Source organism: Eleutherodactylus coqui, chromosome 4 (assembly GCF_035609145.1).
Source record: "Eleutherodactylus coqui strain aEleCoq1 chromosome 4, aEleCoq1.hap1, whole genome shotgun sequence".
Lineage (NCBI taxonomy): Eukaryota > Metazoa > Chordata > Amphibia > Anura > Eleutherodactylidae > Eleutherodactylus > Eleutherodactylus coqui.
The window spans coordinates 280431108-280453959 of record NC_089840.1 but is presented as its reverse complement, the minus strand read 5'-3'; positions in this window follow the sequence as shown (position 1 = coordinate 280453959).

The window sequence follows — 22852 nt, the reverse complement described above, 5'->3', positions numbered from 1 at the left end:
GGCGGGTGCGTCCAAGATAAGTAGCGACTCTAGCCTCTCGTGGCTAACCGTCGCTACCTGAGTTTTGGATACATTTAAGCAACTGTTTGTTGATTGCATTAATTGTTGTGTATTTCTGTTAGTGGTTATTGTTTTCTCTTTGTCTCTTTTTCTTCTCTTCATTGCTCTTTCTTTGTTTTGTGCGCTCCGCCCCCCCCCCCCTTTTTTTTTCCAGTTAGTCTTTGTTTTCATCATTTTGCTTCTCCCTCCATCTAGACTCCCATCTTTTCCTCTCCTCAAAGTTCCTAGGGCATCCGCTGTGCTGCGTCGCCTCCACCCATCATGTCCAAAGTAACTTTTTATTCTCTTAATGTGCGGGGTCCAAATGTGGCGCAAAAGAGGAGCCAGGTCCTATATCAAATGCACAAATTAAAATCTCACGTCTTATTTCTCCAGGAGACACATTTCCGGGCAGGACACGTCCCGGCCATGAGGGATAGGCATTATGCAGCATGGTTCCACAGCACAAATCCGACAACTAAATCAAGGGGAGTGTCGATCGCCATACACAGAACGGTACCCCACGAGATTCTGGACTCGGTGACGGACCCAGAGGGGCGCTACGTTTTTATAAAGGTCAGAATGTGGGGTAAACTTTTCACCCTAGCGGCGTGGTACCTCCCCAATCAGAGTCCTGCACAGATAGGTGGCACCTTACTGGGCAGGTTGGCGGACTTTGCGGAGGGAGTGGTAGTGCTAGGGGGCGACTTTAATTTCCCCTTAGACCCCGAAAAGAATAGCACCTCAGGTCGGGCGGCAGTCTCAGCCACACAGCTTTGCAGGTTTCACAAAGCTCTAAGGCAGTTACAATTGGTAGATGTCTGGAGAGTGACCCATCCAGTAGACCGGGACTACTCTTACTTCTCCCCTGCTCACCGTACACATAGCCGCATTGACTTGATCCTTACTAGCCACCACGCTTTAATGTGGAGCCCGGTGGCCTCCATTGGATCAGCAATATGGTCAGATCATGCTCCGGTTCTCCTCACATTATCCGTCCCAGGGGCTCTGGAGAGGCACAGGTCTTGGAAACTGAACGACAACCTTCTGAAGGACGCTGTGTGCTGTGCCGATTTGCGCAGCACCATTGACAATTTCCTCAAAGACCACTCTGGGGACCCCACACCTAAACCAGTCCAGTGGGAGGCCCTAAAGTGTGTCTTGAGGGGGGTCCTTATTAAACATGGAGCACGCCTCAAGCGAGAAAAGGCTTCCAAGGTTGTCTCTCTGTTAGCCAAGATCGAGTGCCTGGAGATGATATTTCGCCGTTCAGACACTGCAGCCACTCAAAACGAGCTGTTGAATACCAGAGAAGAACTGAGACACATCCTCGACCAGAAATACTTGCGATACCGCGATAGCTTGAAGCGGTATTCATATGAACATGCCAACAAATGTGGACGCTCCCTGGCACGCTATCTCCGCAGTAGGGCAAATCTCACGTACGTTCCCCATATACTGGACAGTGCAGGCCACAAGAGACATGACCTGAAGGAATCGCAGAAGCATTCCGTGATTACTATCACGGGCTCTACAATATAAGAGGCCTCTTTGCTGACATGGGCCCACAACACCAGGGAGAACAAGATCGACGAATATACTCCGGAGACGGCCCTCCCAAGCATAATAGGAGAGGACAGAGAAACCCTGGAGATGGATTTCACTGCAGAAGAGATTAGTGAAGCTATTAAGACCTCTCCGTCGGGAAAGGCCCCCAGTCCGGACGGGTTTACTTCCGTTTTCTTCAAGCAGTTCCGGGAAATTCTGACACCCATTCTGAGAGACACTTTCAACCAAATCTCGCCATTGACCCCATTCCCCTCTCAGTCACTCATGGCCCACATTACGGTGCTCCCCAAGCCGGGTAAAGACCCGGGGCTATGTCCCAGCTATCGCCCTATCACGCTCATTAACTTAGACATCAAGTTGTTTTCCAAAATTCTAGCGAGCAGGCTAACCCCTATCTTGCCACCCCACATACACAACGACCAAGTGGGTTTCATAAAAGGACGGGAAGCTAGAGAAAATACCAACAAGACTCTCTTGCTGATTAGTCAGGCTAAGCAATTGCCGCAGCCATTTTGTCTCCTCTCAGTGGACGCAGAGAAGGCCTTTGATCGTGTTAGTTGGGACTTTCTGCGTTCCTCCCTGACGAGGTTGGGATTGGGGCCTAAGTTCCTGAACTGGGTCTTCGCACTGTATCGGAACCCATCGGCGAGGATTCGCGTGAACGGCCTACTGTCCGACCCGGTACCTATTAGGAACGGGACAAGACATGGTTGCCCACTGTCCCCTCTTCTCTACGCCATTGTCATGGAGCATCTGGCTGTGGCACTGCGAGACAATCCCAATGTACGTGGCTTGCAGGTCGGGACCCAGACCTGCAAGGCGGCCCTATATGCAGATGATCTTTTATTATTTGTCTCCCAGCCGCGGATTTCGTTCCCAGCGATTGATTCTTCAGGAGTTCTCTACATTTTGGCGTCTAAGTAATTTCAAAGTAAACCTTCATAAATCCGAAGCCATGAATATATCCCTCCCGGCTGCTGAGGTGGCCCATCTAGCAGATCAATTCGAATTCAAATGGCAAGCAACTGCCATCAAATACCTAGGGGCACATATTGCAGTGGACATCTCTTCTCTATACCATCTGAATTATGTCCCCTTACTCGAGAAAGTGACACGTGAACTGGATGGGTACGCTGCCAAACAATTGAGCTGGTTTGGACGAATAAATATCTTAAAAATGGATGTGACCCCCAAGTTTCTATACCTCTTCCAGACATTGCCAATTAAACTTCCTATGCAGTTTTTTAAACTGGTCCAGCGGGCATTCCGCAGATTCGTGTGGGGAGGCTGGAATAACCGCATCAGCTATCGGATCATGTCTCGCACAAAGTCGAAGGGAGGGGTGGGTTTGCCCGACCTTAAAATTTACTATTCAGCCGCGATCCTCACAAGGCTTTTGGACTGGCATCATCATGTCGGCTCGAAACAGTGGGTGGACCTAGAAAAGGCGTTTCTGTGGCCGCAAATAAACATACTGCCGTGGATCTCCTTTGGGGATAGGCCCGAGGCTCTTCCCCATACACCCCTGACCATAAACTGCCTTGACGTATGGAATTGGCTGACGGCTAGAGGTGATGTCGCAATCCGCAGGGGGACACTGACCCCCATATTCCCCAACCCCGCATTCCCACCGGGACAGGAGAAGCAGAGTTTCCTTGGCTGGAGAGAGGATGAGGACACAAGGTACTGTCAGATAACAGGTCCAGCGGGCCTCCCATCATTCAATGATTTACAGGCGTTCCAACCAGATCTGAAACTACAGTGGTTGGAGTACCTCCAACAGTCCTCCTTCTGGAGGGCCCGGATGGGGTCAAATCGCCTCGGGGATCCCGCCGAACCGATTGAAAAACTATTCTTACAAACCAACCCCCCCACTCGTGTCCTCTCGAAGATATACAGTATTATATTAGGGAGGCTCACATAGGGTCTTCCTCAATACACCAAGGGGTGGGAGAGAGACTTGTCTTCGGAGCTGCAGGACTCTGATTGGGAGAGAGCATTCACGTTCGCACACAGACTACCCCTGGCCTGCGTGGCGCAGGAGAAAAACTTTAAGCTCCTCTCTGGGTGGTACAGATGTCCAGACCTGATTCACCGCATATTTCCATCGGTGCCTGATGATTGTTGGAGATATGGTGTCGGGCGTGGAACCATGCTGCACATCTGGTGGGAGTGTCCGCTTATACAGCCTTTTTGGAAGACGGTCTTAGAATTATTTGAGGGGGTGTCACGCAGCACAGTGGAGGTCACTCCACAATTGGCGCTGCTCTCAATCATCCCTGGTCCCTTTGCCGCGATTAAGAAGGGTCTCCGGCGACATTTCCTCACTGCAGCCAGGGCCATTATTCCACGCCACTGGCGAAGCGGCGTCACCCCCTCGACTATAGAATTCATCCAAGAGCTGAATCACCTGATGTACATGGAGGAGCTGGGGATGAGCGCTCTGGAGCCGAGAGCTCAGGCAGGCGCGCATGGTCAATGTAGAACGAATTCAGTGACTCAGCTGAGTTTCAGAATATTACGGGGTGGTGAGGAGACAAGTCGCCCCAGGGTTACAGGAAGTTATGACGCAGATCTGATCCTTGGATTGATAACCTACGAGAATTGGGTGCCCTTATACCCTTTCCCTCTCTGTCTTCCTATTTCCGGTACCTCCCCCTCCTTCCTCCTCTTTTTTCCCCTCCCCCTCTATCTGCGTGTACTCTAGGTTTTCTTGTGTCCTTCTTTTTTATGTGCTTCTTCTCTTTTTTATTTGTCACCGTAGCTACTTAAAAACTGGACGTTGTTTTCCATTCTATCACCCTCCAGTTCACCTGGACTACGTGTAACCATGAGTCCAGTAACCGAAGGACTCGCAGCCAAAGTACGAATACCAAAGGGGTGTCAGCTGAGCACCGAGCAACTACGAGTCCGGTTACATTTTAGTGTGATTTATCATTGTTATAGCCCTTATATTAATGCAGCAGTCCTGCGAGATTAGCTACTTGTTATATTTGTTTTGTCATTACTGTAAAAATTTGATAAAAGCTTTAATAAAAAGATATTAAACATAAATACAGGATCCCAACCTAATAAAGGTTGGCACGAATCCATACCACGGCATCACTACCCACAAGTACTTCCACTCTACTGAATCAAAGGCCTTTGCCTGGTCTATAACTACCAAGGTGCGCTTCCCACAGTTGGTGTGCTTATATGTCAGATGGTTGAAAAGTCGCCTTAAGTTCAAGTCTGTGCTTTTGCCAGGCATGAAATCAGACTGGTCAGCATGTATGATCTCCCCAAGAACTGAGTTTATGTGTCGCCAGTAGAGATGAGCGAGTATACTTGCTAAAGGCAATTGCTCGAGTGAGCATTGCATTTAGCGATTATCTCCCCCGCTCGAGACTGCAGATTCGGGTGGCGGCGCGGGGGAGCAGTGAGTAGCGGCAGTCAGCAGGAGGGAGCGGGGGGGGGGGGGGGAGAGGGAGAGAGAGATCTCCCCTCCGTTCCGCCCCGCTCTCCCCCGCAGCTCCGTGCCCGCTGCCGGCACCCGAGCCTGCAGTCTCAAGCGGGGGAGATACTCGCTAGAGGCAATGCTCGCTCGAGCAATTGCCTTCAGCGAGTATACTCGCTCATCTATAGTCGCCTGTATTTTTGCAAGGATTTGAATGTTATTAAGGAGTGAAACGGGGTGGTGAGAGCCGCAGTCAGTAGGGTCTTTTCCAGTTTTAGGGATCATGACTATTAGGGCATTGCACATGGTATCCAGAAGAGCCCCTTCTCGCAGGATAGAGTTGTACAGTGTTAGGAGTCAAGGGGTCAAAAGCTCCACATTCTTTTCATACCACTCCCCAGGAAGCCCGTCTACACCTGGTGATTTCCTGTTGGGGAGCGACTTAATGGCTTCCCTTATTTCCTCTATACTCAGGGCTCCATCCAGGTAGGTTGCACTATTACTGCTCAGCATACGGAAGGGGATAGCATTTAGATAAGCTAGCAGTTGTTCATCAGAGCAGCTTAGTTTATAGGTCTCTATAGAATTGGGCAAACGCTTGGTTAACTAGTTTATGGTCATGTATTAGGGCACCCGCGTTATCCCGCACCACTGTAATTGGAGGTAGCGACTGATCCTCTCTGGCCAAGTTGGCCAGCAAGTGACCATTTTATCTCCCTAATGCAAAACCTGGTGACAGGAATAAAGAAGTTTATTTTTGTATATTAAATGAGCAGCAGTTTATATTCCCGTCGCAGGTCACTAAGACCTAAGGAAGCTTGAGGGGAAGGATATGCTACATGTGTGGCCTCTGCTGAGTCAAGGCGGCGCTCCAAGTCTAATCGGGTGGCCCGCAGAGACCTTCTATGTTCAACTATGGAGGAGGCAAAAATACCCCCTGGTAACAGCCTTAAAGGCGTTCTATTTTAACTTTAGCATAGATATTAAATGGGTTTTCCCACTTCTAGTTGTTTAGCTGCAATAAGCAGACAGCTCTGTACATTGTGCAGTGGTCTAGATTGGTTTGCAGGCTCAGTGTCATTCACTTCAGTATGACTCAGTCGGCAGTACCAACTTTGCCCACTGTGCAATGCAGAGAGCTATCTGCTTCCTGCAAAAAGACAAACTGCTAGAAGTGGGACAGTGCCTTTAAAAAATACAAAGAATTTAATTAAAACAGTTATACAAAAAAATATTCCAAAGGTTGTTACATATAAGAAATTGGTTATTACAGAGCTATTTCGATTATCATATATATCTATATCTCTCTACTCTCTAACTTCCAGGTGTCGTACAAGCGTTAAATTTCTCAAGAGCATTCTTTACATCTTAATAGGAAAAGTAAAGGGGTAACAACTTGATTATTCAATGCTAAGTGCAAAAGGATTTGCACTCTTGTGTAATGTACTTAATCTAATTCTCTAACTTCCTGATGTCGTACAAACATGAAATTTGGCAGGAGCATTCTTTAGGTCCTAAATAGGAAAGGTAAAGGGGTCACAACTCGATTATTCAATACTAATTGCAAAAGTAAGTGCCCCCCTAAGAAATGTAAGTTCCCGATGTCATGCAATCATGAGGGCTAGACATAGACATACTGGTACTGAGAGGGTTAACACCCTTTGGGTGTGGCAACTAAACACCCGGTGGGGTTAGCGATGGTGGCCCAGTGGCTTTGTGACCCCTAAAATTATGGACTCTCCTTATGCTTTACATGTTTGGAATGCTGTGAAATAAAACTGGCAGGCACCAGATTTTAAAGAAAGTTTAAGTCTCCTGGAGTCTATCTACACATGTGGTGCACCATTTCCCTGATGTTGAGGTTGGCGATCTGCAGGCGAGTACCCCCTTGCCACATATGGTAGAGGGGGAGCTGGCAGAAAATGGAGGGGAACGGAGAGGAGATAGAGCTAGTGCAGGAAACACTGAAAGAGTGGTCAGAGAGGTAGGAGGAGAACCAGGAGAGAGCAGTGTCCTTTAGACCAATGAAGCGAAGCATAGCAAGGAGGAGGTCATGGTCGACAGTGTCTAATGCAGCAGAGAGATCAAGGAGCATTAGTAGGGAGTAGTCGCCCCTTGATTTGGCCATCATCAGGTCATTGTGTGAGGGCAGATACTTTTGTGAGGGACTTTCGGTCGAATGTATGGGGTAGAAGCCGGACTGGAGGGAGTCGAGGAGAGAGTTATCAGAGAGATGAAGGGGAGGGTCGATATGAGTCGGCAGTTGGCAGCATTGGTCGGGTCAAGGGTCAGTTTCCTTAGCAGAGGGGATATGATGGAGTGTTTAAATGAGGCGGGGAAAATACCAGAGGTCAGGGAGAGGTAGAAGATGGAGGTGAGGTGGGTAATGACAGCCGGGGAAAGGGACTGCAGATGGTGTGAGGGAAGAGGGTCGCTAGAGCAGGAGGTGGGGCGAGCAGCGGAGAGCAGTCTGGAGACTTCTTCTCTGTCATTGGCTCTAGTATAAATAGTAAGTGATGGATGCCGTGCTGAAGCAGCCGGGATCAGCGGTAGCCGTTTAGTGTTTGGGGATTTCTTTTTGGATGTATTAGATTTTTTCTTTGAAGTGGTCGACTAGCTCTCCAGCACCGAGATCCATCATGGGAGCCTGTTCTTGGGGGCTGAGGAGGGAAAGGAAGGTGTTGAGGAGTCATTTGGGGTTGTGTGATAGTGAGGAGACGAGGGAGGTGAAATAAACTTGTTTGGCGTTGTGGAGGGCGAGGTCGTAGGTTTTGAGCATAAATTTGTAGTGGGTGAAGTCTGCGGGCTGTTTGGGTTTGCGCCACAGTCGTTCAGCACACCTAGAGCATCGCCAGATGAAGCGCGCCAAGATAGTCATGATCTGCGGTGGACGGCTCGGGGCACGGGGGGTGCCGCTTCATCCAGGGCGCGTCTGAGGGAGGTGGAGTAGTGTTCAGATTACGGCATGAGAGGAGGAAGATGTGGGACAGGGAGGACTGTGAGATCTGGGCAACCTGCTGGGTGCGGATGGTAATAACGCCGCACTGAGGGTTTGATGTAAAATATATATTGTACTCCCCTAATCCCCGATCAGCGCAGCGTCTGCTTTGTGCACAAATATATGGTTCCCAGCATCCATACTAAGCACACAATACACACACTCGGCTCCGCTCCTCCGTCTCTCACACACTCGCTCGCCTCCGCTCCATCCACTCTCTGAATACATCCTCACACAGCAGAGTCCTGCATCCACTGAGCGGAGAGACCTGGTCATGTGACCCCTTGTCTCCTCCCACACACTGATCACATGATGGTGACATCATCACAGGTCCTGGAAGCACAGAACAACCCCACGGCTCCTGTCCGGCTGCAGCTGGAGGTATGTGGGGTCTCCAGCACTGGGGGGCAGATTTATGGAAGCGCATAGCAAACAATCATAGAACTGTGATTGGTTGCTATGGACGACAGGGACAGATTTACTTTCAGGCTGTTTGCTGCAGCTTTCTCTGCCAGAATGCTCTTGGTCATTATGGGGTTAATAAGGAAGTCACCGGGTCCTGCGCCAACTTTATTTCCGTAAGACGGGAATTCAAAACCTGCAACATAAAGTGACATTTTCTTGCCATGTTCTATTGTAATGAGGCTGTTTGGGGGTTAATAAGTGAATGGATCTCCTCCCCTCACATGTAACATTCCTGTAATGCGGCTGTTCGAGGGTTAATAAGTGAATGTATCTCCTCCCCTCACATGTAACATTCCTGTAATGCGGCTGTTCGGGGGTTAATAAGTGAATGGATCTCCTCCCCTCACATGTAACATTCCTGTAATGCGGCTGTTCGGGGGTAATAAGTGAATGTAGCTCCTCGACTCACATGTAACATTCCTGTACTGCGGCTGTTCGGGGGTTAATAAGTGAATGGATCTCCTCACCTCACATGTAACATTCCTGTAATGCGGCTGTTCGGGGGTTAATAAGTGAATGGATCTCCTCCCCTCACATGTAACATTCCTGTAATGCGGCTGTTCGGGGGTTAATAAGTGAATAGATCTCCTCCCCTCACATGTAACATTCCTGTAATGCGGCTGTTCGGGGGTTAATAAGTGAATGGATCTCCTCCCCTCACATGTAACATTCCTGTAATGCGGCTGTTCGGGGGTTAATAAGTGAATGGATCTCCTCCCCTCACATGTAACATTCCTGTAATGCGGCTGTTCGGGAGTTAATAAGTGAATGGATCTCCTTCCCTCACATGTAACATTCCTGTAATGCGGCTGTTCGGGGGTTAATAAGTGAATGGATCTCCTCTCCTCACGTGTAACATTCCTGTAATGCGGCTGTTCGGGGGTTAATAAGTGAATGGATCTCCTCCCCTCACATGTAACATTCCTGTAATGCGGCTGTTCGGGGGTTAATAAGTGAATGGATCTCCTCCCCTCACATGTAACATTCCTGTAATGCGGCTGTTCGGGGGTTAATAAGTGAATGGATCTCCTCCCCTCACATGTAACATTTACCCATTAAAGGGGTTCTGACATGAAGAGGATAAATAAGCTCCTCCCCTTGCCTGGCGGGGCCGATCATCAGTGATGTCCTCTGCATCTTTTATATTTTCTTGCAGCTTCTTTCGGGTGCATTCACACGAACGTATATCGGCTTGGTTTTCACGCCGAGCCGATATACGTTGTCCTCGTGCAGGGGGGGAGGCTGGAAGAGCCCAGGAGCAGGAACTGAGCTCCCGCCCCCTCTCTGCCTCCTCCCCACCTCTCTGCACTATTTTCAATGGGGAGAGGCGGGGCGGGGGTGGGGCTAATTCAGGGGCCTTAGCCCCGCCCCCGTCCCGCCTCCTTTCATTGAAAATAGTGCAGAGGGGCAGAGAGGGGGCGGGAGCCTCAGTTCCTGCTTCTGGCTCTTCCAGGCTCCCCCCTCTGCAGATGAGGAGGACGGATATCGGCTCGGCGTGAAAACCAAGCCGATATACATTCATGTGAATGCACCCCAAAGCAGAGCTGGAGCAGACAAAATGACCGCTTCCGGCTCTGCTCCGTCCATGTGCTACTTCCTAGGTCAGCGGACGGGCCCCACGTCACAAGCAGTGCTTGCTGTCGGCGGCCCATCCGTCCTGGCTCAGAGTCAAGGGCTTCTTTCTTCTGCGCATGCGCGCGCACGGTCCCAGAGGATGGGGGGGGGGGCGGCGTCTTGACTGACGTCAGAGGGCTTCTTTCTTCTGCGCATGCGCGCGATCCCAGAGGGGGGGGGGGGGCCCCGTCTTGACTGATGTCAGAGGGCTCCTTTCCTCTGCGCATGCGCGCGATGCCGGAGGGGAGGGCGGTACGTCCTGACTGATGTCAGGGGGATTCCCAACAGCTCAGCAGAAATCAGCTGAGGAGAGGCACTGCCGTCAGTCTGCAGCTGCTTATATACGGATCATGGGGCTGATTTAGACTGAGGCAGCTGCACAGTGCTGATGGTCTTAAGGGCTTCTTCAGATGACCGTATATCGGCTCGGTTTTCACGCCCAGCCGATATACGGTGCCCTCGTCTGCAGGGGGAGGAGGATGGAAGAGCCAGGAGCAGGAACTGAGCTCCCGCCCCCTCTCCACCCCTTGCCATTATTTACAATGGGAGGGGCGGGTGGGGGAGGAGCTTCTCCCTGACCTTAGCTCCGCCCCCACCCACATCTCCCATTGCAAATAGTGGCGAGGGGCGGGAGCTCAGTTCCTGCTTCTGGCTCTTCCATCCCCCCCCCTCTCTTTCTCTACACTTGTCAAAACCCAGCAGAGGGCCACAGGCTGTGGATTTTAAAAGGGTAAAGTACAGTTATACTCACAGATACTCAGGAGAACGGCCACAGAAGTGATTATTAGGCTGGGTTCAGGGCGGAGATCTCGCGGTTTGGCCGCAGCGAAAAACCGCGAGATTTCTGCCCGGAACCCGCTGCTTCACAACCCAGCCGCGGGTTTTGAAGCGGCCTGGCCGCATGCTCTTCCGCTGCTGCCAGCGCTCCCATAGCGGAGAGCGTGGCCGCAGCGGGAGAAGAAAAAAAATTCACATGCTGCAGCCGGCGAATCCATGCCGCAGTGCTGGCCTCTGCCGGCTTTGCCGCTGTGGATTCGCCGTCCCGCATGGCTGGCTAATCGCGGGATCAGCGGCTGCAAGTGGATTTGCCTCGGTGAAATTCAGGACGGAATTTCCGCGGTAAATCCGCCCAGTGTGAACCCAGCCTTAGTGTGTGTGGGTGGTGGTGGTGGGCGGTGGGCGGCGGCATGCTACGACGCAGTGCTCGTGCTTTGGAGGGGGTTTCTAAAGAATTTTTTAGGGGTTTATGGTGCTTTTTCACCGGACGACCTGTCAGACGCAGTTGCTTGACAGGTCGCCCCAGCGATGTCCGCTCCTTTGTAAAGTCACAGGGAAGGCAGATCGGCAATTGTTCTGGTTCACCTTAGAGATTTAGAGATTAAGAGATGGAGATTATCGATAATCTCGGTCACTAGAAATTAGAGATAGAGATTACAGATAGAGAGAGAGACATAAAGAGAGAGAGAGATTACAGATATATATATGAGAGAGAGAGATTATACACAGAGAGAGAGAGAGATTGCAGAGAGAGAGATTACAGAGAGAGAGAGATTACAGAGAGAGAGAGAGATTACAGAGAGAGAGAGAGAGAGATTACAGAGAGAGAGAGAGAGAGATTACAGAGAGAGAGAGAGAGATTACAGAGAGAGAGAGATTACATAGAGAGAGATTACAGAGAGAGAGAGAGAGCGATTACAGAGAGAGAGATGCAGGGGACAGCACTGCTTTGCCTACAGTTAGGCCGCCTGCAGACGGGCGGAAATTCTGCGGCGGTATTTCAGCGGAATTTCCTCCCTTGGAAGCTGCCATAGGATTGCGTTAGCAAACACAATCCTAGGCAGACGGCTGCGGTTTGTCCGTGCGAAATGTCGCGCAGCAAAAACAAACGGCAGCATGTTCTATTCCGTCACTCACCGCTTGCGCCGGTGGCCCGGCAGCCGGCACATGAAAGACCAGGAGCTGCGGGGCGCGGATGAGTACGCTCTGCTCTTTGCAGGCACTTGGGTCGGGTCCCGCGGCGAGAATTCTCGCTGCCAGGTCCAACCCAGCCGTCTGCAGGCGGCCTTACACTGTGTCTGCTAACAGCAATAGAACTGTCCCCAGCTTCACATTGTTAGCTCCGCCCACAAGCATCACATGACTATTTGTGGGCAGGCAGGCTGGCTGTTCTCTCCACGGCAACCCTGGAAGGAGGAAGCTGTGTTCAAGCTCAAAGCCTGCTGGGAGATGACCCCCAGCTGCACAACAACAACAGCACATGCTGATAACAAAGGTAAGCATTAGCTAAAGCAAGCCATAAATCGTGGGTTCCCTGTGTCCATTAGGCCGACCAGGGAACACCGGATGATAAAACATAAAAACGTCATTCGTGTCAGAACCCCTTTACTTTTCAGCATTTTGAGGAACACTTTGTTTTCCTGCACCAAGCCAAGTTTGCAGCGGCTCATAGGTGTCACAATGATAGATCCCCCCCAAATGACCCCATTTTATAAACTGCACCCCTTAATGTATCCACTTAGGGGGGTCGTGTGTATTTTGACCCCACAGTTTTTTTTAGGAATTAATTCAATTTAGAGGAGAAAAAATAAAACTTTATATTTTTGCAAATATGTCATTTTAAAGACATATTTTTTCCCTATAGTTCCCATGAAAATGAGGATTGACCCCCCAAAATGGATCCCCCTGTTTCTCCCGTCTACAGAAATATACTAATTGTGGCCCTAATCTTCTGCCTGGATGCACAACGGGGCCCAAAATGAAAGGAGCAGTCGGTGGTTTTCAGAACAGAAATTTTGCTTGAAGGCGTTTTAGGCCCCATAGCACTATTGTAGTGCTCTTGAGCGGCCAAACCCAAAGAGAACCCCCACAAATGACCCCATTTTGAAAACTAGACCCCTTACCGGATTTATCTAGGGGTGTGCTGCCCATTTTGACCCCACAGTTTTTGAATGAATTCAAGCAAAGCAAAAGGAACAAAATGTGATTTTCGTTTTTTTGTCAATTCTGTCATTTTAATAACAGCTTTTTTTGTACAGCACACACATGAATGAAGACTTACACCCCAAAATAGATACCCCTGTTTCTCCCGTGTTCAGAGACATACCCATTGTGGCCCTAGTCTTATATCTGGATGCATAATGGGGCCCAAAATGTAAGAAGTAGTCGGTGGCTTTCAGAACAGAAATTTAGCATGAAGGGGATTTAGGCCCCATTACACACTTATAGAGCCCTTGAGCGGCCAAAACGACGGAAAACCCCCACAAATGACCCGATTTTAAAAACTAGACCCCGTAACAAATTTATCTAGGGGTGTACTGTGTATTTTTACCATATAATTTTTGAATAAATCTAAGCAAAGCAGTAGGAAAAAATTACAATTTTCATTTTTTTGGCAGTTGTATCAATTGAAAAACTGTTTTTTTTGTACAGCACACAAATGAATGAAGACTTTCACCCCAAAATGGATCCCCCTGTTTGTCCCGTGTTCAGAATCATACCCCTTGTGGCCCTAATCTACTTAAAGGACACATGGCAAGGCCTGTAATGGAAGGAGCACCCGTTGGATTTCAGGGTACAACGGAATAAATTCGAGGCCCCATTGCCCACTTGTGCGGAATAAAAATTGGCACGTTAAAAAAATCCCCCCCCTCCCCCCGCATCCTTTTTGGCATTCCCAAATCTTAGATAAGTAATAATGTGAATTGTGTGGTATTTCCGAAGACAGGGGTAATTACGGGGGCTGGTTGGGATGGGTACATGGGGCAATAAAACCAGGTATGCCCCCTCCTCTCATGCTTTTTGGGGGGTATTTCGTGACCTCAGCGGCAGGTATGGGGTGTAAAAAATGGCGCTCCGTGAGTCTTTGTAAGCTTGATGAGGTGCAGCGGTCTCACACAGAGGGCGCTCAACAAGCTGCTCCTGGAACTGCAGGAAGGCGAACGTTCCCGGGGCTTCTTGTAAATTACGTATTACAGGTAGCGGTCTGAATAACGCCGGGCTCACGCGGCCGTATGTGGAATCCGCTTGCGGAGGCCTGCAGCGAATCCCAGCTATGAGCCTGGGTGTGAGCCCTGCGTACGGCCGCGTAATGTACTGCGCATAACTGCCTACTCACACAGGCGGTCATTCGCATTACATATTTTTTTGTTTGTATTTCCCACACCGGCGCTTAGCAAAGACACGGGTACCCGCAGTCCGTACACAATGTAGTTGCGTATGGGCTGCGGGTATATCTGCGACAATGGAGCACAATGGGCTCTATGTTGCGGATATCCGCAGTAAAATAGAACTTCCTGCGTTCTCTTTTCTACAAGTGGATTACGTAATTCCGACCCACTAATGGGAGCGGAATTGTGTAATCCAATGCGATTGATCCGTGTATTACCGCGGATCAGAAGCATGCGGAATCCGTAATTCCTATCCAGTCATGTGAGACCGGCCTAAGGTAGATCGCTACCTTTTTATCACGTGACCGGCGACCGCTCAACAAGGTCACTGCTCCAGTCTCTCGGCAACCATTGATCGCTGGGAGTAAGGAGATTTTAAATTTCCTGGGCTCCCCGACTCGTGCGCATGTGTCCGGTGTTTTGCTGGTGGTTGCATGTGCAGAATCCAGGAAAGTTCACGGAGGAAGTTCACGTCGGGTTTAAATACGGAGGCCTCCGGTAAAAAGTTTCATTTCATCTCACCGATCGCATCGGTGAGGGAAGATGAAGCTTCACCTTTTTTTTACTTTGACGTGGTTGCCATTATCCGTTGGATAACGGCGAACACGTGATCAGGAACCGCTCACTGCGGCTCTGCGTGAAATCTCTGGGCTCTCGGCTAAGTTTTGTAGCCAGGCGCAGGGAGATTTTTAAATTCCTCTGGCAATCCACGGCTTTTGTGCATGCGTCTGCCATTTTGGCGACTGGCGCGTGCGCAGAAGCTGGGGTAAGGTCCGCTGATAAATCAGGGAGCCTTAGGTACGTCATTTCATCCTCCCTCACGGATCCATGAGAGGAGATGAAAACGTAAGCTTTTTTTAACATTTTTTTACTTTTTAAAACTTTTTTTTTTACTTTTTAAATTATTTTTTTACTTTCTATCCATTGGATAACACTGATCATGTCCCTGGTGACATCCCTCTGCTCCGAGCTACACATGGCAGCCAGGAGCAGAGGGATTTTAAATTTCCCGGCTCTCGAGCCCCTCTGTGCACGCGCCCGATAATTGACATTGGGTGCGCATGCGCAGAAGGGGACCTCGGGTCCCGGGAGATCAGGACATCGCCGGCGGACCTGAGGTGAGGATTTTCACCTCCCCTCATGGATCCGATCCATGAGGGGAGGTGAAACTGACACTTTTTAAAAAAATCTTTTTTTTAACTTTTTCACGATCGCCGCTATCCCGGGGACATCTCCTGGTTTCCGGCTACCTTCAGGAGCTGGGAGCCAGTAGATTTTAAATCTGCCGGGGCTCCCGGCCTTCTGCGCATGCGTGTAATGTCATACGTCTGGCGCGCATGCGCAGAAGAGCTGCCTCGGGGCCCGGAGGACCCACTCACCGCGGGACATCACGGACAAGCCGGGTGAGTATTTTCAGCTGCCCTGATGGATCTGATCCATCAGGGCAGCTGAATATCTAACTTTTTTCACTTTTTTTAAAAACTTTATTGCGATCGGCACTATCCATTGGATAGTGCCAATCGCAATGCCGGGGGGGGAAAAGCCCGCAGCCCGGGATGACAGCTCCATGCTGTTGGCTACCTACGGGCACTGACAGCATGGAGCTGTCACGTCCAGAGCCTGAGGGGCATTAATCCTAAGAGGACGCATAGTACTACGTCCTCTAGGATTAAAGCCCACTCAGACAGGACATAGTTTCCCGATGGGGCCGTCACTAAGGGGCTAAGATTGTACGAGCAGTACCACCTTTCCATTCATGTAAACTTATCTTATCTAAAACACACACATGGACAGAAGGGGAGGGGGAAGGGAAATAGACGAGGATGGCAAGGGGGGGTGGGGTAGGAGTGGGGGGTGGAAGAAGAAATAAATACAGAAGAATGACTCTGGGTGGAGAGTCCTCTGAACGCCGGTCCGGGTGGTGGTTTAGTCAAGTGAGCCTTGATCTAACCATCGTTTAAGGTCGTCCGACCCTCTGAACGCTACCCATGGCTGCCTTGTCTTGTAGTATGCTTCCCAAGATTTTGGGTCTTCGGCTCCCAGTTCGCCAAATCTCATGAGGGTGTGGAGTTCTTCAACCCACATGCCCCTAGTTGGAACGGTTGGAGAGCGCCAGAACCTTGAGATGAGTCTTCTCACTACTAATATGAAATGTTTTAGGAGACTTGATTTAGCGGCTCTCTCTTGCTGCCCGGGAATAGTGAGAGCAGGGCTAGTTTCGGTGTCATTATCACTCTTGAGTGGTTGATGTGGTTATATAGGGTTGTCACCTCGTCCCATAGGTCAGCCACTGGTCGACAGTCCTACCAGATGTGGGTCATTGTGCCTCGGCTCCCACTGCATCTCCAGCACACAGGCGAGGACTGGTGAAAGATCCTCTGTAGGTGGTCGGGGGGTCCTATATCACCTTGAGACTATCTTATAGTTGAGGTCTTGTATTTTGCCAGCTGTGGATAGCTTGTGGGTTAGGGCTCAAATTTTACACCAGTCCTCCTCCGTGATACTGTCCCCTAATTCCTGTTCCCAGGCCTCCCTATAGTTCGGGGTCTCCTCCTCCGTCTCCCGATCCAGCAACATCTTATATAACGTGGAGATCATGTGCCTCTGGCTTAGGCTTGATATGCAGAGTTGCTCAAACTCCGTCAGGGGCGCTGTCAGGTTTTCTTTCGGAATCAGCGTACTCACAAAGCCTCTCAGCTGCAAGTATTAAAGCTAGGACCCTGGCTGAGGGTGGGGACTGGTCCAAGATCTCGGTCATGGGTTCCAGGCCCGTCTGCGTCACTACGTCCCTCAGTCTGGGGGTTGGCTCTGCTGGGATAGACAGCAGCCCCTTCTGGCTTATAGTAGCTTCAAATAGGGGATTTGCTATGAGCGGGGTTAAAGGGCCTGGGACTGTGACCAGTCTATGTTGGGGGGCAAAACTCGCCCATGTCTTAAATAGTTGTAGGCCAAAGGGGGAGATGTTGGGTATTGACTTAATCCATTTGGGCAGAATCCAGGGGGCTCCGTATAGGCCATCTATTTCACCTGTGTGTTCTATATCTACCCAAAGCCTTGCGCTTCTACTTTTAAGGATGTCTAGGACGTAATTTGCAATGTTAGTCTTGTGGTAGAGGGAAAAGTCCGGGAAGCCCAGGCCCCCCTTTTCTTTTCCCCTCTTTAGCAGTGAGTAACGCAGACGCGGTTTGCGTCCTTTCCAAACGGAGTTGGAAATTAGGGATCTGATTTCTTTCAGGAATGTTCTTGGGAGCCCGATCGGGATTGTTTGACAGAGATATGGAAATCGGGGCAATACATTCATTTTAATTGCGTTGACTCGACCATTCCATGAGAGATATAGGGGGCTCCATTTGCTAAGGTCTTTCTCGAGTTTCTTAGCAAAGGGAGTGAAGTTTAGTTTAAAGCTTATTGGTAGCTCTGCGGGGATATTGACTCCCAGATACTTTAAGTGGGAACAAACCCAGCGAAAGGGGAGTACCGACTCCAAGTGGGAGACCTCGGCCTGCGGTAGAGGAATGTTTAGGGCCTCTGATTTCTGCGCATTAATTTTGTATATGTTGATCCTTCCGAACTTTTCAAATTCCTTTAGAAGTAGGGGCATGCCGACTCGGGGGTTGGATAGATACCACAATAAATCATCGGCAACTAGTGCCATTTTGTGTTCCAAGGAGCTGACTCTGACGCATTTAATCGAGTCATTACTTCAAATGGCGTTGGCTAGGGTCTCCATGGTTAGGATGTATAGAAAGGGGGAGAGGGGACACCCCTGCCTCGTCCCATTGCTTACTCTGAACGGGTCAGACAGGGTTCCACTTACTCTGATCCTATCCGTAGGGTCTTGGTATAGGGCCATGATCCACTGGAGCATCCGTGGGCCCAGTCCAATTTTTCCCGAAGTGGCAGAGAGGAAGGCCCAACTTACCCTATCAAACGCTTTTCCGCATCAATTGAAAGGAGACATAAAGGGGTTTTTGTTGCTTTGGCTCTGGCTATTGGGAACATCGTTTTGATGGTGTTGTCCCTTGCCTCTCTGCCTTGGACAAAGCCAACTTGCTCCAAGTGGATCAGTCTAGGGATTAGGTTCTGGAGTCTGTTTGCTATCAGTTTGGCAAACATCTAAATATCGACGTTTATTAGCGATATCAGTCTATAACTCCCGCAGGCCGAGGGGTCCTTACCCGGTTTGAGGATGATGGTGATATGGGCTTGCCGCACCTGTTTGGGGAATGGGCATCCTCTATTTACTAAGTTAAATGCTTCTAAAGCTATTGGGGAGAGTTCTTCGGCAAATAGTTTATAGAATCTGTCCGTATAGCCATCTGGCCCTGGACTCTTATTTACTTTTAGATTTTGAATTATATCTAATAGTTCTTGGGGTGAAAAGTCTTGATCTACTTCATCCGCCTCCGCAGATGCCAGGCTCTTGGGTGCATGATTGGATAGATAAGTGTCTATCTCGCTTTTAAGCAGTGGTGTTGTGGATTGGGTGTCTGTGGTGATATTATAGAGTTTATCATAGTAAGCTTTAAATTCCTCTAGGATGTCTTTGGTGTTGTGGATCAGCTGGCCACTGGTAGATTGTATTTTGGGTATATACGTAAGTGGGCCCTGGGGTGGAGGGTTCTGGCAAGTCGGTTCCCACATTTGTCTCCATACTCAAATGACCCTTTTTTAAAGGGGTTGTCTCGCGAAAGCAAGTGGGGTTAAGTACTTCTGTATGGCCATATTAATGCACTTTGTAATATACATCGTGCATTAAATATGAGCCATACAGAAGTTATTCACTTACCTTCCCTGCGCTGGCGTCCCCGTCTCCATGGCTCTGTCTAATTTCAGCGTCTAATCTCCTGATTAGACGCGCTTGCGCAGATGGGTCTTTTCCCTTCGGCTCGGTCCGGCAGCAGCGGTGTTCTGGCTCCACCCCCTTGTACGCGTCATCTCGTAGCTCCGCCCCTTCACATGTGCCGATTCCAGCCAATCAGGAGTCTGGAATCAGCACATGTGACGGGGCGGAGCTACGCAATGACGCGTACAAGGGGGCGGAGCCAAAATGCCGCTGCTGCCGGACCGAGCCGAAGGGAAAAGACCCATCTGCGCAAGCGCGTCTAATCAGGAGATTAGACGCTGAAATTAGACGGAGCCATGGAGACGGGGACGCCAGCGCAGGGAAGGTAAGTGAATAACTTCTGTATGGCTCATATTTAATGCACGATGTATATTACAAAGTGCATTAATATGGCCATACAGAAGTACTTAACCCCACCTGCTTTTGCGAGACAACCCCTTTAAGCTTGTCTCTAAGGGCCAACGAGCGCTGGTCTAAAATCTCAAGGATCTGTTGTCAGATTGATTTGATTTCTGATCTCAGGACTTCGCTTTGTTTGCGTTTGTTAGCAGTTTCCTTGGCTCTCAGAGAGGCTAGTAGGCCCGATAGGGTAGCCAATCTTTCTTTTTTGATTCTGGAACCTTGGGAGATTAACACACCTCTTAGGATACATTTAAGTGTCTCCCGCTTTATTGGCGCGGATGTTTGATCTGCTAGATGTGACTCTTTGAAGATTTCAATCTCTTTTCTAATTGCGGCCACACAGATGGGGCCTCTTAGGAGATTATCACTTAGTCTCCAGGACTGGTATCTTGGGGTAGATCCCCAGCCCGCAAGACCTCCAAAGACTGGGGAATGGTCCGACCATGATAGGTCTCCGTGTGAGCAGGACGCGGCACTTTCGAGAAGACTATGTGAGATCAGGAGATAATCAATCCTGCTGTAGGAGCTGTGAGCTGCTGAATGGAAAGTGTAGTCCTGGGACTCTGGATGTAGGATTCTCCATAAATCAACTAGCTGTAGTGTGTCTAATTTTTTCTTAAGAGTCCTGGTTGCCGATCGGGAGACGGAGGACTTACCCGAAGAGGAGTCCACGGCGGGGTCCATTACCATATTGAGGTCTCCACCCAGAATTATTCTTGATCCATCTGCGAAGTTGGTCAGGGCCTTCAGCACTCTTGTTGCAAAAGGTACTTGGTTCTGGTTTGGGAGATAAATATTGGCAAAGGTGATTACAAAGCCTAGTATTTCCAGCTTGAGGAAAATATACCTTCCTCCCAGGTCGATCACTGAATCAATTTGTTGATTCTGGAGGGTTCTATGAAGGGTGATGCAGACTCCTCCCGCCTTTTTGAGGGGGTCGGGGCCATGTAGCCAAGTTGGGTAGTACGAGGAGGAACAGATTGGCACACCCCCCGCTTTGAAATGGGTCTCTTGCAACAGAGCCACCATCACCTTTTTTCTGTGGAGATGGTAGAGGAGCTGTCTTCTTTTCTGTGGGCTGTTCAGCCCTTTAGTAGTGAATGAGCAAAAGGTTAAATTCGCCATTCAGTATGCGGGTGGGTGGGTGCTTTCTTTCTCTCTTGAATGGGTTGGAGGGGGGGGGGGCGGGGAGTGGAAGGGCACATGAGGAAAGAGTAAGTGGGGGGGGGGGGGAACAGAAGGGCGAAACATACAACATAAATGTAAACGGAAACGAAAAGGGGCCACTGTAGATCCCCTAGAACTAAAGGTCTGCCTAAGCTTGGCAGAAAATAACAGCTTCAACTAGCTGTTAGCCCTAAGTGGGAGAGTGGGGGCTAAGGAGGGTTGGGTTTGGAGGTCCATTATCTGTTGAGAGTGTAAGTGTAGTTCCTGATTATGGGCTTCTAGGGTTTCAGTGGTCTTCTCCTGCGCCTCTTCTACTGCCTCTACTCTCTGGCCTATTTGTCGGATCTAGTGTTGCAGGGAAGCCATATCTTCCTTACGGGCGTCTTCCAGTTGCTGGAATAGAGCATCAATGTGGTCCTGGGTCGGCAGAGCCTTGAGGCGTTTTTTCCAATCCCAGTCTTCATCTTCCACCTGCTTGGGGGGGGGATCTGGGTGGATAATATAAGTGTTGATATTTGACTCTCTCTGTTACTGGGTTCCCCCTGGTAATTGACCCCTAGGTCGATTTGGGTTTTGTTGAGGCCCGGGAGTCGGTCTGTCTGGGCCTCTTCTGAATAGCGCTTTTTTAGCGGCAGTGGGTCACTTTGCTGCGGCTGAGACGTTACTGTAGCTGGCTTGTTGGGGTAAGGGTAAGGGCTGTTTGCGGAGCCCATGGTAGGGCCTCTCTGCCTGGAGTACAATTCTGAGAAACTGCGCGGAGGTGGGGAGCTGAGCAGTGACGTGGAGCCGTGCGTTGGTGGGGAGCGGGCGCTGGTCTGGGGTGAACCTTGTTGTGGGGGTTCTCCCCCATTCTCTGTGTGCTGCGGGAGTCCCTTATTTGGTTTCTCTCCTGCACAGGGCTTACTGCTCGTAGGGGTCGTTGCTGTCTCCCTCTGTGGCATTAGGGACCCTTTGGACAAGCGGGGCTGATGTGGGCCTCCTTCCTCCTGTGCTGCATGCTTTTGCTCCTCTTCTCCTGAGGGTTTCTCCATAGTTATGTGAAGGGGGGCTACGTGTGCCCCAGGGGACCCCGACTCTGGGCTGCTTATGTCTCCCCACTCCTCTGTAGCTGGCCTGCCAGCTGCACTCACCGCTCCTGCCACCTTGGATGCTGTGCCTCTGTCCCGGCTTGCCGCTACTCCCCTCCCCCCCCCTCTTCACTGCCGCTGGCGAGTACCTGGGGTTCACTCCCTGCCGTCTCGGAAGCTGTGCCTCTGTCCCGGTTCGCCGCTCCTCTTCTCACTCCCTCCGCGAGGCCGCTGGTGAGTACCGGGGATTCGCTTCCCGCTGCCACAGGTTCTGAGTCTCCGTCCCGGCATGCTGCTCCATCTCTTCTCCCCTCCGTGCGGCCACCGGCGGGTATCGGGGTATCTCTTCCAGCGGACGATTCTCCGCTGTTTTCGCTGTGGAGAAGTGTCCTACTCCTCCATTAGCTGGCCACGCCCCCTCTGCTTTATTTTTTTAAACATTTTTGGGGTGTTTTTGTTTTTTAAATGCTGCTCTTCAGACTCTCCAAAACCTCATCTAAAGCTCCTCATGTGAATGTAGCCTCACTGCAAAGTGATTAACTAATGTAGATATAAGGAGAAATGCACACATTAAGAAGTTCTTGTATTCTGTGTATCCTTGTGTGTTGGAGGCTTACTGATCCCCTCACAGTGATGGTAGAGCTCTAAAACATACCAGCTGTACACAGAGATAGTGATTACAGTGCAGTTACCTCCAGTGTTAGTGATTACAGTGCAGTTACATTCAGTGATCACAGGTGATGTGTCCTCTGATTGTGGTCATCCATTTATCTTCTTTCTCTGGGCCCAGACCACCATGAAGACTTCTTCCAGCTACGACTAGTCCCTGCACACTCTGTCCATCCTGACACTGCCCCAATTAACCTCTCAGTAACTCCCCTATAGTACTAATGCATCTTCTGTGGTCTGACAAATTAGTAATGTCTCTTTCCCTTTAATTAAGAAGTCCCTTTGTGCCTTCACTAAGCTGTAATGCTGCCTTTGTTGCCCCACTTAGTTATAGTGCCCCCTATGTATCACCCAGAGTGGCTTTGTTCCTAGCATCCCCCGACTCGGCCCCCTCTCCATCCTTGCACCCAGCAT